The sequence below is a fragment of the Littorina saxatilis genome, linkage group LG4, assembly GCF_037325665.1.
Source record: "Littorina saxatilis isolate snail1 linkage group LG4, US_GU_Lsax_2.0, whole genome shotgun sequence".
Classification (NCBI taxonomy): Eukaryota; Metazoa; Mollusca; class Gastropoda; order Littorinimorpha; family Littorinidae; genus Littorina; species Littorina saxatilis.
In genome coordinates this window covers 48,557,435-48,575,717 of record NC_090248.1, presented here as the reverse complement: position 1 = coordinate 48,575,717, position 18,283 = coordinate 48,557,435, and the positions used below count along the sequence as shown (strand labels likewise).

General features: G+C 40.3%; 1 protein-coding gene across 1 annotated transcript in view; it reads right to left on the bottom strand.

Moving 5' to 3' along the window:
- LOC138964955 (uncharacterized) overlaps positions 1-18,283 on the bottom strand; it is a 65,938-nt gene that overhangs the window by 44,823 nt on the left and 2,832 nt on the right. The window contains exon 2 of the mRNA XM_070337045.1: positions 1,406-1,542. The gene's annotated coding sequence lies outside the window, so the exon portion shown is untranslated. The remainder of the gene's footprint in view (positions 1-1,405; positions 1,543-18,283) is intronic.

Below are 18,283 nucleotides of genomic sequence, written 5' to 3'. Positions count from 1 at the left end.
AGCTAGCGTCGCCCTTAATGTATGGGAATCAAGCCTGATATTAATTGGGCGAAGTCGACTTCACGGAGTCTACTCCAAGAAGCTCGTTGCATGAAGATGGCTGCACTAAGAATCTAGTCCTGACTTTTATTCTTAAAGCCTTCGCGAAGTCGACTTCCGGCTCAATTAAGGTCAGTCATTCGCGAGGTCGCCAATCGTGGGGTCGTCCATTACGGGAGGTTCGTGGTCGCACTGGACCCTGTCAGCGTTACTATCGTGTAGTGCCGACACTTTGAGCGCCAGCTCCTTCATCAACGCGGGCTTTGAGATGTAATCGCCCCACAAGCCTATGTAAATTGTTTCCGGTGAACACGGAACGCTGAGCGAAGAGCACGCTCTTTGATAAGGATGACGTGATGCAGACAGCAGCTGACTAAAAAAAAAGTAAAGAACAAAAACAAAAACCCCACCAAAAAACCCCGAGGAAACTCTCTTTCCTTCAGCAGAGAACATTGTGTGCTCTAACATTTTTAAAGTCTCATTATCTGCTGCTTCTCTACTATGAATAGTGCTGCACAATATTTCCCCTCGTCCTCGCCTTAAACATTCTTTTAGTTTGTTCGCTTTGTTCGCTTTGCTCAATGCGCAGCCCAATTTTGACAAGTGTCTACCTCGTGCTGATCGATTTGTACAATATCAAACAAGAACAAAGAGATGGGACATATACTTGGTTTAAAGGTACCATCACGTGTAAAAGCCTGGTTAGATGGTACAGGTGGACGTACAATGATAGCCCACACGATAATACCTTCAAAACATGCTCATATTCACGCGAACTCTATAGTAGTGTAATCCACATGATTGTAGTAAAGTCTTCTTTCTTATATCTTTAACAACAATAAACACACTGACACTGAGGCATAACGGGTGGACCAACCTTGACTAAACGACAAAATGACGACAGGAGAGCCTTCAAAACGTCCGGATATAAATCACAGTCTTGGAAATCAAACGGAAGGAGAAAAGCACAAACATTAAAGTCAGCTGTAAAAAGTAGCACTGACCAGAAAATATTTAAAGTAAAATCCCACAACGTGCGACGACTGAAAGGTGGCGTAACACTTTAAAGCACATAAACAGCCGAGATGTATACGTACACAAAGGAGACCACACATGCATCAGAACTGCCAAACCGGCGATTAATTACTCCATGACCCAACAACATTCAAGTTGAAATCATAACATTAGACGGTTGACAGAACGATCTTGTAACTTTTCCCCGTCACAGGAGCTTGTATCAAAGCAATCGCAATACCCGACTCTCTTACCCTTACACTGAGTATATTTTAAAGTAGGATACTTCGGTCGACCGACGCTTTGATACAAGCCCCTGTGTCCCAACCGCATTATAACATCCGATGCTTACCTCTTTCCCTGCGAGCATTTGAAGGGGGAGTCTCGCTCTTCTGCCTGCAGGACTTTTCACGGCCAGTTGGGACAGCAGTAAAAGTGACACGTGGTGTTTAGCATTTTGATCCTGTTGTCACGGTCTTGGTGATGCATCTAAAACGAGAGCATTAAAAAGTTAGAATTCGAAGGGACAGACAGCCGTTATTCATGAGAGAGAGGGGGGAGAGGGGGCGGCGAGGGGTGTGTGTGTGTGTGTGACAGAGAGAGAGAGAGAGAGAGAGAGAGAGAGAGAGAGAGAGAGAGAGAGAGAGAGAGAGAGAGAGAGAGAGAGAGAGAGAGAGAGAGAGAGAGAGAGAGAGAGAGAGAGAGAGAGAGAGAGGGTTTTATTGAGCTAGGCCTTCTGCCCATGTCACAAAAGGAAACAAAATGTATACAAAAAGCAAAAACGAAAAGATCAAATGAAAAAATGACAACAAATATTCACAAGCAATTACGAAAGTGCAATATATGCATGCGGACATACATAATTATGTAACAACTATACGTTACATTACCGGAACAAACATTTACTTCACTTTTACTCCTACAACTGTTACAAAAACTCTGCTCTCAATGCAAACGCTTTAGATAAGTCCTGGACAGCAAGCGCCTTAGTCTGTCTTTCTTTCTTTATTTGGTGTTTAACGTCGTTTTCAACCGTTCAAGGTTATATCGCGACGGGCCTTAGTCTGTCTGACATCAGCCAAAAGAAGACACATCTTAAAGGCCGACGGATATGTGTGGTACTTAGCTGGAATGTACAAGTCTCGCAGGTCTTTATACTTAGGACAAACAAACAGAAAGTGAATCTCCGATTCCTGAGAGTCTGTACAAAAAAGGAAAGAAAAATTGCTTATAATTTCTTGGAATAACGAAGGACACACCGAGTCTAAACCTAGTCAAACTTCTTATGCTCCATGTACTTTTGATTACTGAAAAATACGATGGCAATTCGAGAATCTGCTTAAAATGAGCGATAGAACGCATAACGATCTTTTGAAACTAAATCACTATTCCAATCTTGCATAAAGCAATCAATCAATCTTTGTCTAAACACACGAAGAAATGCTCCTACATCAAACACTCCTTGGTTTTCCCAGACATGTCCAAACCCAAAACGGTACAACATAAAACAAACAGATGAAACCCAGTTGTTCTTGTCATTACAATGAAGAAGAGAGAGAGAGAGAGAGAGAGAGAGAGAGAGAGAGAGAGAGAGAGAGAGAGAGAGAGAGAGAGAGAGAGAGAGAGAGAGAGAGAGAGAGAGAGAGAGCGTTTGACAGACACAAAAATAATTCAAAACAGAAGTTTTGTTGGTAAGCTTCCTCACGAAAAACTGCCGCAATAATCTTGTTCGTTCTTTAATGAACAAATGGAGAAAAAACACAATATTTTTAAGGACAGCTTTAAGACATGGAAAACCGTACACGTTTACTGCTTTTATACTTGTCTAGTGGGGGTCAGCAGGGGCGGAGCAGTTAATCCAGAGTTTTAGCTATTTTATGAACAATTTATGGCTTATCCTTGATTTAAAACATGATCAACTGGTGTCAGCAGCCTCTCATTATTTCTTTTAAAGTTAGTATTAAATCTTTTTTTGTCCGAAACCCCTGTAACCCCCCCCCCCCCCCCCCGTAATCCGCCCCTGGGCCAGGGCAACAGTCATGATGAAGGGAAAGTTTTCATGCAAGGCCGGTTGAACGGAATTTTGTTCCTGCAACCTTTTCCAGAGAAATACTTCGCGATTGTCCCGGCAGTGAAATGTATGAGGGCATGCGTAAAGGTATATCCCGACGGCTACAAGAAGAATCCCGATAACTAGAACTGTCTAAAAAGGTCCACTGCGTTGACTCAAGTCGGGGTAAATCAAAGTAGACCAACGTTACTACAGAAACTGTCTGCCTGCACGCAAAGAAGAAACAGAAGGAATCACGACACTTTCTCGTAACGTGGTAGAACAATTACAGCTTTGCTTTGATCATCACATAATTACATTCTCTGGAAGCTCTCATGACTCGTCTGCGGCAGATGAACAATCAGACTTTGCGACAACCCAGCACAGATATAATGTAAGCGAAAAAAAAAAACCAGAACAAAACGTAGCTGTGGCAAGAACACAACAATAATACAAGCGAACACAACCATTACCTGTGCTGCGAAAAGCTGTCACAAAGGTGACAATTCACAGACCTGACACAAACGTGCACATTAAGATCACGGCGAGAATGGAACTGACGGGAAAATAACCAAAGCCAGACCTTTGGCAGGCAAATCACGAGAACAATGACTCGACCGGAATAGGACAAACGCTGAGATGGGGAATACTTATGCAGACACACGAACAAGAGAAAACACACACACACACATGTACACACACACACACACACACACACACAGGCACACACACTGGCACACACACACACACACACACACACACACAGTGATACACTCACACACACGCATTTCACTGTTTGGGAATCGTCAGAGGCCTTTGCGTGAGAACTCCAATCAGCAAAAGATGCTGTAGGGGAAGGGCCCCTAATATGGACCACTTTTTGTTTATTGCTGATAACTAGCTTGTTTTCGTGCAAAGAAGTTTCATTTTGTGTTTGGTAGTCCTTCTTTCTTAGGTTAACCGCTAGGCCTAATTAGAGAAAAATAGCTTTGATACACATTCAGCAAAAATTAAATACAGAAAAAATCACAAAGGGTCCATATTAGGAGCCTGGGCGCCTAATATGGACCAGTGAAGCGGTCTTCACGAATCACTGTAAAAAGCCCCCTATATTTCAAAATAACATGATACAACTTAGTGTACAAGTCAGCCTAATTAAAATATGCTCTAGATTTATCTGTTTCGGGTTGATGAGAGCATTATTTGAAGCACACCAGGAAACTAAAGAAGCTTATCAAAAACAGAGTGAAAATAAGTGAAATTATCAACTTCCACGAAAAGAAGACTTTTCGTTGCATTTTTTTGAAATCTCGAGGGCTAGTTATAGGTTATTACCAGCAAGCTTCTTAATGAATTAATGAAAATAGCCTTTAGCTTTTATTTTCTTCGATTTGTTAAAGGTGGTCCATATTAGGGGACTCGCACATACTTTGAGATTTTGCTATTATTTTTTGTTTGCAGTAGAAACTCGGGGTCAACACTGCTAAAATGTATTTCTTCTTCTTCTGCGTTCGATGTTTGCTAAAATGTAACAAATACAGTATTAGCTGTCATATATAGCCATTTCTGTTTGATAAAAGCTTTGGCTGTAGACAGAAACGAGTCCGTTTTAGGCGGCAAATTTAGAGTGAACGCTGCCAAAAGTGAAAAAAAAGCCTAACGGTTTTGAGATTTGTGTTTCTGCAACTGTTTTGATATGTGCAAATTATCCAAAGAGGGTGAATACAGCGAATAAAACTTTTTTGAGCGCTCTAGCGCCGTTAGTTGGTGGTGGTCCATATTAGGAGCCCTTCCCCTACCAAACGAAATAAGAAGATAACAAGCAGTGGAGGAGTGGGGACCTCCGACAAACAGACTGCCACAGGACAAACAAACAACCAAACAAACAAAAAACGAACCAACGAACCAACCAAACAAATAGAAGATTGCAAGGAAGACGGCATAGAGATCCGACAGGAGTGCACTGAGAACATGGCGGCAATGGTAAGGGTGATACGCAACAAGGCCTCAACACACCGACACCTGAATGCCGCCACCGTGCTACTGCATCCCTTCCTCGTTACACCCATTATGTTGCTGTCACCTGCCTGCTGCGGGTGTTGGTGGGAACCAGTGGTGAGGGGGGAAATTGGATATATAGCGAATCCCCCCTTTTAAGCCAACCCCCAAATAACCGAAGACCGCTTTTAAATTTTGAGACCTTGCGTTTTCTCACTCTGATTTTCCGTTCATAATGCCTGTATTTACATCCATTTTTATATCCTTATTATGTCAGATTTGTCGAGGTCTAAAAATATGGCCTTTGTATCAAAGGGGGCGGGGTGAGGGCGGGGGGGGGGGGGGGGGGGGTTGGGGGGCTGAACTGGAAGAGTCCTGGTAGGGTATTGTGGGGGTGCAGGGTTGGTACTCCAGTAAGTCAGTCACTCTCTCTCTCTCTCTCTCTCTATGCCAGAAGTAACAGCTATTAACAATGAATCTGCTTCTAATTGTAATGAGATCATTGACGACAGCAACAAAGAAACCAATACAAGTAAAACTCCTCTTGTTTCTGAAACCAGCATCTTCGTGCCTTCGAACGAAGAGCTTTATGATCTGGTGCTTCAGCTCCAAAGTGATTTGCTTGACTCACAAACGAGATCAGACAGAAAAGCAAAAGCCGAAAGGCAATACTACAGTACAGAAATAGAAGAATTAAAGGGGGAAAACATGAGAATAAAACAGGAACTAGAATCAATGAATAGAAAGAATCAAGCATTGCATAATAAAATTCTTGACTTAAAAAACCCTCAGCTTTCTGCTACCAAAAATACCAAAGTCAAGTCTTCTGTGACTGCTTCAAACAAGCAGCCTCCAACCCCCTCTCCCGTCTCATCGGAACATCTCCAGTCCCCTAGTTGCTCTTCTAACCTGTCAAACGAAAGTGCAGCTGTGATTTCGATGTCTGCATGTGATGAACAACAATCTGACGGTGAGTGGCCTGAGCTGTCATCAATAGATTCTGACACTTCCACCCTCATCATTGGTGACTCAGTTGTGTCAGGCCTCCATCAGGCAAAGATGAACATTGACAATGAAAGATCACAAGTATTGTCTCTTTCTGGCCTTGACAGAGAACAACTTATTGGGCTTCTAAAAGGAACAGCAATACATCCCAACGTCACCACAGTTGTCCTGCATGTAGGGATCAACGACTGCAAGCGTGGTGGCGTCCTTGGAAAAGGAGCATGGCGCTCGATCATTGCACACACTTGGCGCTGTTTTCCAAAAGCAAGATTAATCATGTCTTCAATATTGCCCCACCGAGATCAACATGAACATATCACAGCATGTATAAATGAATCAAACGACAACTTAATGCAGCTCTGTCATCAACAGCACATTGATCTTGTCAACAATGACGTCAGCTTTTTCACCATACGAGGGGACATCAAAACAAGATGAATGAGGGATGCTCTACACCCCAACAACAGAGGGACAAGTGCCTTAGCTATCAACATCAAGCGTAGTTTCTCTGGCAACATCCCTGAAAACAAACATTCAACAACATCAAGACAATATCATAATGATGTTGGACGATCAGAAAAACGAGGAAACGATGATATATCATCATGGTGTGATAAGACCCAACCACGTCCTCAAAGGCAAGCGACTGCATCATTCGTTGGACGTCACTACGGACCCAAAACTTCAGGCCCGCCACAACACCAACAACCTCCAGGTCAAGTTCCTCAACCTTTAATGGCATTGTCAACTGCTCCGGGAGTCAGCCAACAACCGGGTGTACATGTATTTGCTGAGCCCCACCCTCGGATCAGTGCAAGAAACCTGGATCAGCACCTCGGATGGCACTCACAGGAACAAAAACCTCCTCTCTTCCATTTCCCTAATATGCCACGTCAACAGCTGCCAGAATTGTATAGACCTGAACATATGTCTCTGCATCAACAGAGCATGAGATCAGAGGCTCTGAGTGCCCTCGACAAAAAGTTAATGTTTGATCTACTATCTAGAGCACTATCTTCCATTTAAACCCAGCGGTGTGCATCTGTGTCGCTTTTTGCAATATCAGTTATTGTGTTAGGATATAAACGGTTTCGTTTCAACCGAAGTCCTGAGTCTGAGTTAGCTGCCTCTTTTCAAATAACCTTGTAAGTTAATTGTGTTCATTCTGTATAAATATGCGTTCAAAAAGTGGATTAAACATTGGACACGTGAACGTATATCACTTGGGGAACAAACTGCATGATGTCAGTTTACTTCTCAATACGTCACCATCGCTTCATCTACTTGGGTTAACAGAGACAAGACTGTCAAACCTAAAGCATAATGATGATTCTGTTGAGATTCAGAATTATTCTTTTATAAGACGTGATGCTGCTCATCCAAATCACACGGGAATCGGTGTGTATGTGCACAACGATTGTTTTCATGTTGTAAAACGCCGGCATGACCTTGAACCACAGAGTGTAGAGTGTATTTGGCTAGAAGTAAGGCCAAACAATTCATCTCCTATTCTAGTTGGATTCTTATACAGAAATCCCGCCTGCACGGATGAATGGTTTGATGACTTTATAGATATGATGGACAAAGTCAACGTGTGCAATTGTAATATGCTATTATTGGGAGACTTTAATATTAACATGTTAGTAAACCAGTCTCAATGGCTTGACAAAACTGAATCGCTAGGTATTACTCAACTTATAAAAGAGCCCACAAGAGTAACTAGCATGTCTTCAACTCTTCTGGATCATATATACACGAACAATGATAGCATGGTTCTAAATGCTTCAACATCTAATATTTGCATGAGTGACCATAAACCGATCACGTGCACTTGGTCGTGTAAACGACCAAAGGTAATGTCAAAAGGTCATACCTATATCACGTATAGATGTTTTAAAAAATTTGACAAGTCTGCGTTTTTACTTGACTTAAGTTTGGCAAATTTCCAATTGGTGTCAAATTGTTTTGATCCTGAAGAAGCTGCATTGTTATTTGTCAGAACATTATTATCTGTTGTTGACAGACATGCTCCAATCCGCAGGAAAAGAGTTAAATTTTCGACTGTACCGAACTGGATGACAGGTGAAATTAAAGATGCTATGTTAGTTCGAGATTTTCTAAAAAAAATTAAACAGTTTGAACTTTACAAAAAAATGCGAAACAAAATTTCTGAATTGGTGAAACTTGCAAAAAAGAAATATTTTCAAAATCTTATAATAGATAAAAATGACATATGTCAAATTTGGCGTGCAATGAATGAACTGACTAGTAAATCACGCAAAGCCCCATCCTGTATTAATCCTAATATAACTGCTGATGATTGTAATAGTTACTTTCTATCTATGACCGACAATGTTCTTGATTCCTCAGCCAGTTCTGATCAGATTGGCTATAAGGTGCCTGAAGTACTCAGTCAATTTTGTAATGAGAAACTTTTGCCATCTGACTCGTTTGATATACCTGTAATCACAGTCGTTGAAGTTGGTGCACTAATTTCTAAACTAAATAACAAAAAAACAATGGACACAAACAATCTTAATTCACAAATTGTAAAAATGTCACTTCCTTATATTGTAAACAGTTTAACCCATGTATACAATCTCTCTATCAGGAAGAATGTCTTCCCATCAGTGTTTAAAACGGCTAAAGTTATTCCAGTACCAAAGTCAAAAGACACCGATAGCCTTGACAACTACAGACCGATATCTATTCTCTCTATACTGTCTAAACCCCTGGAAAAGCATATACACACCCATCTCCTTAAATATGTTGAAGAAAACAATATTTTTCATCCTTATCAATCAGGTTTTCGTCCTAAACATTCATGTCATACTGCCCTTACCCGGCTCTGTGATACCTGGCTAAAAGCAATAAACAATCGTGAAATGGTTGGAGCGGTATTCCTTGATCTCAGGAAAGCATTTGACTTAGTTGATCACGCTATTTTGTTAGACAAATTACTTATTTACCTGCAAAATAGCTCATCTGTGTCCTTTTTTACATCATATCTGTCAGATAGGAAACAAGCAGTCTACCTAAACGGTTCATATTCATCACAAGGCACTGTAAAATGTGGAGTCCCACAAGGTTCTATCCTTGGTCCCTTACTGTTTGGACTATACATTAATGATTTACCATTACACCTCAAACAAGAAAATGCTGTACTTGATCTTTTTGCGGATGACTCAACACTTCACAGCAGTAATACAGATATAAATCTCATAAGAAAAGTACTCCAAGAAAGTATAGCAAATATTAATGATTGGTGTAATTGTAACAGAATGGCACTGCATCCTAAGAAAACAAAAAGCATGTTAATAACCACAAGACAAAAACACCAGCGACAGCCTCTGAGCCTTGATCTTATGCATGGTACAGTTAGCATTGCTCAAGTCCATCAACACCGTGTGCTTGGAGTTGTAATTGATGATGAACTTAACTGGCGCTCTCACATTGATACAGTTTATAAACGAGTTTCTAGGAACCTTTTCTTACTTAACAAGCTCTGGTGCGTTGTTTCTGTGGATGCCCTCAAAATGTTTTTCCACGCACACTGTCTCTCTCACATTTGCTATGCATCTACTGTCTGGTGCAATGCCAGTGATGTTCATATAAAGAAAATAAACACACTTCACAAGAGAGGTGTAAAGTTATTAAACCGAGATCCCAATATGACTACTCAAGAAAAATACACTCAACTGAACATTCTTCCGCTACATCAGCAGTTCTTTTTAAATGCTAGTGTTTTCATGTTTAAAATGTACAACCATGAAACACCTTCATACATCCAAGACCTGTTTGAGCGTCCTCCTGGTAGAGCGAGGCTTTTGAATTATACGCTACCGCTCCCACGCATTGATTTGTATAAATCTAGTTTATCCTACTGGGGATCGCTTGTGTGGAATATACTTCCAATGTACTGTAAAACATGTCAAACCCTTTCATCTTTTAAAAAAAATGTTCGAAAATATCTTTGTCAAAAATAATTCTCTCCCTACGCTTTAAAATCATAACTGTTACTGCATAACATCTTAATCATCATTTTATTAATCAATGAACCACGTTATTATAACTAGTGTTTTGTTACTTTTAACCTGATTACAAATTCTTAGTTAATTAGTTATTCGTTTGGCTGTTCAATACATGTTATATAAATATATAATTGTAATGTATAATGTCATGTATGTCTAAAAGGGACAGGTTGGAAGATTAGGCATTGCCTAAAACCTTTATCCCTTTGTATTAAAGTTTTGAATCTGAATCTGAATCTGAATCTCTCTCTCTCTCTCTCTCTCTCTCTCTCTCTCTCTCTCTCTCTCTCTCTCTCTCTCTCTCTCTCTCGTGTGTGTGTATGTATGTGTGTGTGTGTGTGTGTGTGTGTGTGTGTGTGTGTGTGTGTGTGTGTGTGTGTGTGTGAGTGAGTGAGTGAGTGAGTGAGAGAGTGAGTGAGTGCGTGTTAGTGAGTATGTGTGTGTGTGCGTAGGTGTGCAGGGGTCGACACTAACTTATTTGGCCTGGGGCCACACTGGCCCCAGAGATGGAAATTGCTGGGGCGGAAAACAAAAATCTGGGGCCCACTCTCAGTATTCACGTGCGGCAATGCATTGTCTGTTTTTCTTCATCGTACTGAAGCCAGGGAAATTATTTCAACCATTTGACATTGACATTACGACAGCGCTTTTGGCTGCATCGGTCTCCTTTTTTCGTTTCTCTCCACCCTGTTCTTCATATTCATTTCCATGTCTTTTTACACCAGGGATGTGTCGCCACATTTTGCGTTTGGCATTTGAAGGCGATACTTATCTCTCACGCTAAAGAGCGCAATCTGGGAGTTATTTCCCTTGCGGCATTGTCCTTCGACGATTTCAATGTTTTTTTTTCTTGACAGCGGCATTGATCGTAACGTAAATTTCAGTGACGACTTTGACTGGCAATTTTTAGTGATTGGCTCTGGCATTAGAATTTTCGGTTTGTCATTGTTGGAATTTATCCTGGGGCGGAGTGGGCCCCAAGCTTCAGCAATGTTTGGGGCGGAACACAAAACTCTGGGGCGTTCCGCCCCCCGCCCCCGCTAGTGTCGAACCCTGGTGTGTGTGTGTGTGTGCGTGCGTGCGTGAGTACGAGCGTGTGTGTGTGAGAAAAAATGAACTGGTAATGGACATCAAATTAAAATTGTGTTTCCAGTGAATAATTGTATAACATCGTTTGAGCACATGTTTATTGGATTTGTCATTAGGCTACTAACATCAATGCAAAAAATTAAGAATACTTAATATTCATGTTAAAAAATCAGAGTCTCTCCTCAAACGTTTAAAGGCACAGTGCAGCCCACAGCCTTCGTTTTGCGTTTTTGTTGCAGCTGAGTGCATTTACAGTTCAAAAATCCTCCTATAGTAGTAAAACAAACCCAAAACTACCCAACGACGAAATATATGTGAAGCTCGACAGTTTCTTGTTCACGCGAGTGCATAAATTAACCTAGTTATTACGTGGTATTTGGTCGGAGTTCGATTCAACTGAGTGATTCCGGCCTCCATTTTGTTTTACACAAACTCATGATGATGTCTGACATAGTTTGCTAGTGACGTGTCTTTTTGTGCATGATGTGGTGATCTACCTGATCTAAATTTAGATTAAAAAAATAGGTCAAGACCAGCCGGGTCCGAGTACGAAATTAATTCGTAAAAAAATCGCAGTTCTTGACTCTTTGGGTGCAAGTCAATGAAACTTGGTAGTTCTTCTAACGGATAGCTGCCTGAGGTATGACTAAAAGCCCCAGGGGCTCCGTGCACCTGGATTTGACAAGTTCAGTACCTTTAAATCAATATGGAACATTCATTTGACTCGGTGTTGCACATATTTTGCACAAAAGGCTCTAAATAAAATACACGATTTCACTTCTGCGTAACCATTCGACCCTGTCTGTTCATTCGTGTGGACAGAATAAAAATAACCCCGTTTGTCAAGTCGGTGGGCTGTAGGATATACAGTCATGCTATATAAATGTGAATGTGACCAAGAGTATGTTGAGTGTTTGTTGAGAGACGGCACCCCCTTGTGTCAAAATCTAGTACAGCGAAGGCTGTACAATTTACAGTAAGCATATATTCAAACATGTAATTCACTGCTTTTAATAAAAACCCAGCGTTTTTTGTTTATTCGACCCTTCGAAACTATACCTCTCACTCTCTTGCATTCACATCTCTGCCATATGTGGCAAACAAACACTAACGCATATCACTATCAACCGTACCCATAAACATGTAGTGGTTTGAATGGTGCGGTTTACTGGATACCCAAGGCGTGTGAATCACTGAGGTGTGAACTAATAGAATTTGAGTCGGAAGGAGACGGTAGCATTATTCTTAAGTTTGAACGAACCCATATGAAAACGAGCGTTAACTGGATAAGCGGAGTCAGTGGGGGAAAAAAAAAGAAAAAAAAAGTCCGTGAATCATGTCCATGCCCAGTGACCTCGATCGCCCCACACGTGTCAGCCCGGCACGGTGTGGTGCACAGATTAAAAAAAAAAAAAAATCTCAGCCAGTGTTCAAACTGGGTCATCAGCTCCTCGAAAACCAGACAGCGAGAAAAAACACCTGTGCTCTGCTGGGCTTGTATGTCTGTTCTTGTTGTCTTATAGGGGTGTGTATAGGATTCGGTCGATGTGTTTGTTTGTTTGTTTGTGTTCGCATATAGATCTCAAGAATGAACGGACCGATCGTCACCAAACTTGGTGAACAGGTTCTATACATTCCTGAGACGGTCCTTACAAAAATTGGGACCAGTCAAACACACGGTTAGGGAGTTATTGGTGGATTAAGATTCTACAAGGACTTATAGAGGGACATATTAATGGTCAAAGGGAAATAACCTTCTCAGTTGGTGGCAGTGAGAATGGTAAGGACGGGGGTGTTTTTCCTACCTCGGAGGAATTTCTTGTTTTGCTTACTTTTAGTCAATTTTAGATTACATGTGTTAACATAGACGGGGAATGGAGACGAGAGTCTTGGTGTGTGTGTTTTCTTTCTTTTCCTTTATTTGGTGTTTAACGTCGTTTTCAACCGTTCAAGGTTATATCGCGACGGTGGTGTGTGTCTGTGTGTGTGTGTGTGTGTGTGTGTATGTGTGCGTGTGTGTGTGTGTGTGTGTGCGTTTGTGTGTGTGTGTGTGTTTCTGTGTGTCAGTGTGTATGTGTGTGGTGTGCGTGTGTGGTGTGTGTGTGTGTGTGTGTGTAGAGCGATGTGTGAGTAAACTACTGGACCGATCTTCATACCAAGGAAATCTCATGTAAAGTTACATGAAGATCGGTTCAGTATTTTAAAAACAATTTCATCTGATTCTTTTTGGTATCGTGATTCCAACAACATATATAGATATGTTATGTTTGGATTAAAAGCAAGGTCTGAAAATTAGAAAGAATATTAAAACGCGCGTTTAACTGTGAAATGCTGTACGCTAATGCGCTATACTGGCTTGTCACTTTCTGAACGATCTCTGTTGTGTGTGTGTGTGTGGGGGGGGGGGGGGCTTTTACAAGGTAGTTTACAGTATATTTTAAGGTAATGCTAAAGTTGTAGTGTTTCATTCGTCTTTATGTTATTACACGATTATTAGCGATCTTTTGCACATCAGGGTGAAGAACAGGGTAGGTGGTCCAAGAGACTTGGATTCAAACAATCTGCTCTCTGTGTTACTGTCATGAGCTGTGTTGGTACTAACAAGAGGCATAAGAAGTCAGATGAACAGCTATAGTCTGGTTCAAAATCTTGCAGAAATGTTCAACATTATACATCGAAACTAAAATACTAGACACTTTAAAAGAAATTTGCCGCACACAATTTTTTTAATTTTTTTTATTACGAATCAATGTGTGCAACTTTCTTAATAAATTTCTTTCATAAAGTGTACTTATTTTTTTCTACAAATAGGCGCGTTCCCTGTTTTGAGTGAACACTGTTTTCATGGTGCACTTGTACTAACCTGTGCTTTAAAACAAAAATGCAAATATTACACCGACAACGGCCATAATTTCTCTTTATTTCAGTGGATGTTTCAACTTTAAATACAGCGATTTAAAGTGCAGATTAAAAACAATCATTGTCCGAAGAATATAAAAATAAAAGTTGGTTTGAGATTTGGAAGTGAATAGAGAGGTCGACTTCGAGGAGTTAGAACATAACGAATGAACAGACTTGTGTTTGTTTACCCTCTATCGCGGCCTTTGAAGGCAAGACGTTGTCCCTCGTACACAGGTTTTCCCCTCATTGGGTGACACACTGACAACAAATAATCTTTTAGTTTCCGAGACAAACGTGACTTATCATTCTATAACCTAGTAATTGTGACAATGCGTTTATTTGCTTAACGTTAAAATGTTGATAATGTATCCTTAGCGGATTATGACTTTGTTCAGTTATTCTGCAGAAAAGACAAATGCTGGAGAAAAACCGTTTTTTTCTGCAGCATTTCTGCATAATGTCATCTTTCGCCGAAGCAGCGTTTTTTTCTGCAGCAAAACATTTTACTGCAGTAAAACGGTGCTGTTATTTTACTGCAGAAAATCTGTTTACATTTTTTCTGCAGCATTTTGTACTGGCTCTTGGCGGATTATGACATTATTCAGTTATTCTGGAGAACAAGAAGAGCAAACGCTCGATCGAGTCACTTTCGCAGTTCTGAATATTATATGAGGCATCAGATGGACAGGAAGAAATTGCTATTCACAACACAATGAGTCACGTTCACATAAAATTTGAGCCCGGTCACTTTTATAGTTTCCGAGAAAAGCCCAACGTTAAGTTGTGTGTTGCCGAACAGAAAAGGCTAGTTATCTCCCTTGTTTTTCTGATAACGTTTGTAAAAGGCTACAGATGTAAATACTTTGATGTAAAGAATAATCCTACAAAGTTTCAATCACATCCGATGAACTTTGTCAAAGATATAAAATGTCTAATTTTTCCTTTGACGCTGACCTGTGACCTTGAAAAAGGTCAAAGGTCAACGAAACCATCGTTAAAGTGTAGAGGTCATTGGAGGTCACGACTAAACAAAATATGAGCCCGATCGCTTTGATAGTTTCCGAGAAAAGTCCAACGTTAAGGTGGTGTCTACGGACGGCCGGCCGGCCGGCCGGACGGCCGGCCGGCCGGCCGGACAGACTAACACTGACCGATTACATAGAGTCACTTTTTCTCAAGTGACTCAAAAACCGAAATGCTGGAGAAAAACTGTCTTTTCTGCAGCATTTCTGCATAATGTTATCTTTTGCCGAAGCAACGTTTTTTACTGCAGTAAAACAGTTTTCCTGGAGCATAATGTTTACTTGGTTTTCTGCAGCATTATTGCGATTAACTTTTTCTTCAGAATAGTCTGTGACAGTTTTTCTGGAGAAGAACGAACGACCTTGTAAAGTAGCGTTTGTATTCGTCGCCCCCTGGGATAGTATAATAGTTTGTTCCGCAGTTTACCAATCAGTTTTAATTTGAAACTTTGAACTTCCGGCGGAAAGGAAGTCAGACAGACAAAATACATTCGTGTCACGCACAACTATTGGTAATTCTGGATGAGTCCATCTCTCGACAGAGGGGGGCTCGCGTGCTCCAACATTATAATGAGCCAGTACAAAATGCTGCAGAAAAAGTGTAAACAGGTTTTCTGCAGTAAAACACAGCACCGTTTTACTGCAGCATTCTTGATTTCAATTTTACTGCAGTAAAATGTTTTGCTCCAGAAAAATCCGTTGCTTCGGCGAAAGATGACATTATGCAGAAATGCTGCAGAAAAGACAGTTTTACTCCAGCATTTCTGTTTTTCTGCAGAATAACTGAATAATGCCAAAATGCTGAAGAAAAAGTGTAAACAGTTTTTCTCCAGTAAAACAACATCACCGTTTTACTGCAGCATTCTTGATTTCAATTTTACTGCAGTAAAACTGTTTTACTGCAGAAAAAAACCGTTGCTCTCGCGAAAGATGACATTATGCAGAAATGCTGCAGAAACAAACAGTTTTTCTCCAGCATTTCTGTTTTTCTGCAGAATAACTGAATAAAGTCATAATCCGCTAAGGATAGATATGGGTTTGTTCACCGCATACCTGAATTAATCTGTCCAACAGATCAATAACTATTTAAGTTATAAACTTGTTAACATACCAAAAAACAACAATATTTCCTTCGTGGTTTGCTTGCAGATTATGTGTGTGTGCGTGTGCTTGTGTGTGTGTGTGAGAGAGAGGAACGTTTTGTGCAGTAACGCATCATTTGAACACTGACCAAAATATCGTTATTCTGTATAGTAAAAAAAAAACGCTCATGCAAAGGGTTTAGTACCTATTAAACGCCCATCCCCAACTTTTGGACAAAATTGGGGGGTGGGAAGGTGGGGGCGTATACAATGTAGTTTACGGTATATTTTAATGTAATACTAATGTTCTTGTGTTTCGTTTGTATTTATGTTAATACACAGCAGCTTCAATACCTGTACGTATTTGAGATTAATTAAATACAATTGCTACTATTTGATTTGATACACAGCCTGGCTGCACGGCACTCTTAAACGGATCTTGTATTACTGTTGTAGAAAACGAGCTTTATGATGAAGCGTTAAAATATTTTTTTTTATTGTTGGCGATCTTTTGCAGTTCAGGGCATGTCATCATCAGATAGTGTGTAGAACAGGGTAGGTGGTCCAAGACACCTACACCTTGCAAGTAAATCGGACAGTACATTTATACGAAAACAAGCGGCAGTTCTCTTGATGGTTTTCATTTGTATAAGGTGTCATAGACACCGGGGTTGTCACCAGCATCCTTGCGATCTTGTGCACACACTCTGTTCAAATTTCCTGAAGCTAATGGAGATTTCATCTGCATGTAAAATGAAGCAACTTAGTTTAACTGAAATGTATCAAACGCTACAGTGGACTGAAGGAGATACATCGTATCTTTAAGTTTGAAATCTATCTAAGTTGAACCGTCTTTTTTGCAAATACATTGACTGTGAAATGTGTGTAGGCCTTAGTCTTAGATGATTAAAAGCATTCTAGTCATCAGGGAAAAGCCAAGAAAATGCAATTTCTTCTCCATTTTCAGTTACAGAAATATTCAAAGGGACATACAGGGATTTAAAATGTCAAAATCTTGCAGAGATGTTCAACATTATAATTAATATAAATCGAAACTGAAATACTAGACACTTTAAAACGAATTTGTGTGCACTATTTTTTTGATTACGAATCATTGTGTGCAACTCTCTTCATAACTTTCTTTTATGAAGTGTACGTATTTGTTCTAGAAATAGGCGCGTTCCCTGTTTTGAGCGAACACTGTTTTCATGGTGCACTAACCTGTGCTTTCAAAAAGATGCAAATAATACACAACGGCCATAATTTCTCTTTATTTCAATGAATTTCAACTTTAGATACAGCGATTTAAAGTGCAGATTAAAAACAATCATTGTATGAAGAATTACAAAAATAGATGGTTTGATCTATCATTTATAAGCATCTTACGATACAATATGATTCAAAATGAACACATAAAAACCAGTCAACTGGCACTTCATAATCATTTGCGAATACGATAAAAAAAAATAAAAAAATGAAGTTCATTGTGCGTCTCGAACCTGGGACAACTGGTGCTGAAGCGCAATGTTATAACCGTTACCCCACGAAGACTTCTTGTTTAGGAGCAGAATTTCAGAAGGCGAATCCTGCCAACATTAGCGCGGAAGCATGAGGGAACGCCAGTCCCACATACACGCAAACAAAAATGATCTCATGGCCCTAGACAAACGTTTTTTTCACAATTTACCCTATGACATTGAATTTCATAATGTACTTTAACTCAGTAGCAAACTGAGATGCGGTTCGTAGACCTGTGTAACGAGATTCTGTCGAAGTAATTCGATGCTAACCCTGCAGACTTTTGTATTGCCGCAATTAAAACACATTAATTTTTGTTGGTAGCTGTTTGTTTCCTTGTGGATATGTTATGTGCAATTAAACGGGTACGGCCACACGTTTTACACATGGGTTACACGAGTTGCAAAGTGTTTGAAACGACGGTATTACTGTATATACAGTGGTGTCTGTGTTGAAAGGCGAATAGCATTTGGACCAGCCATTAGTGATGGAACATTGTACGCGGGGAATCTTGACAGGCACGTTTTAGAAGAA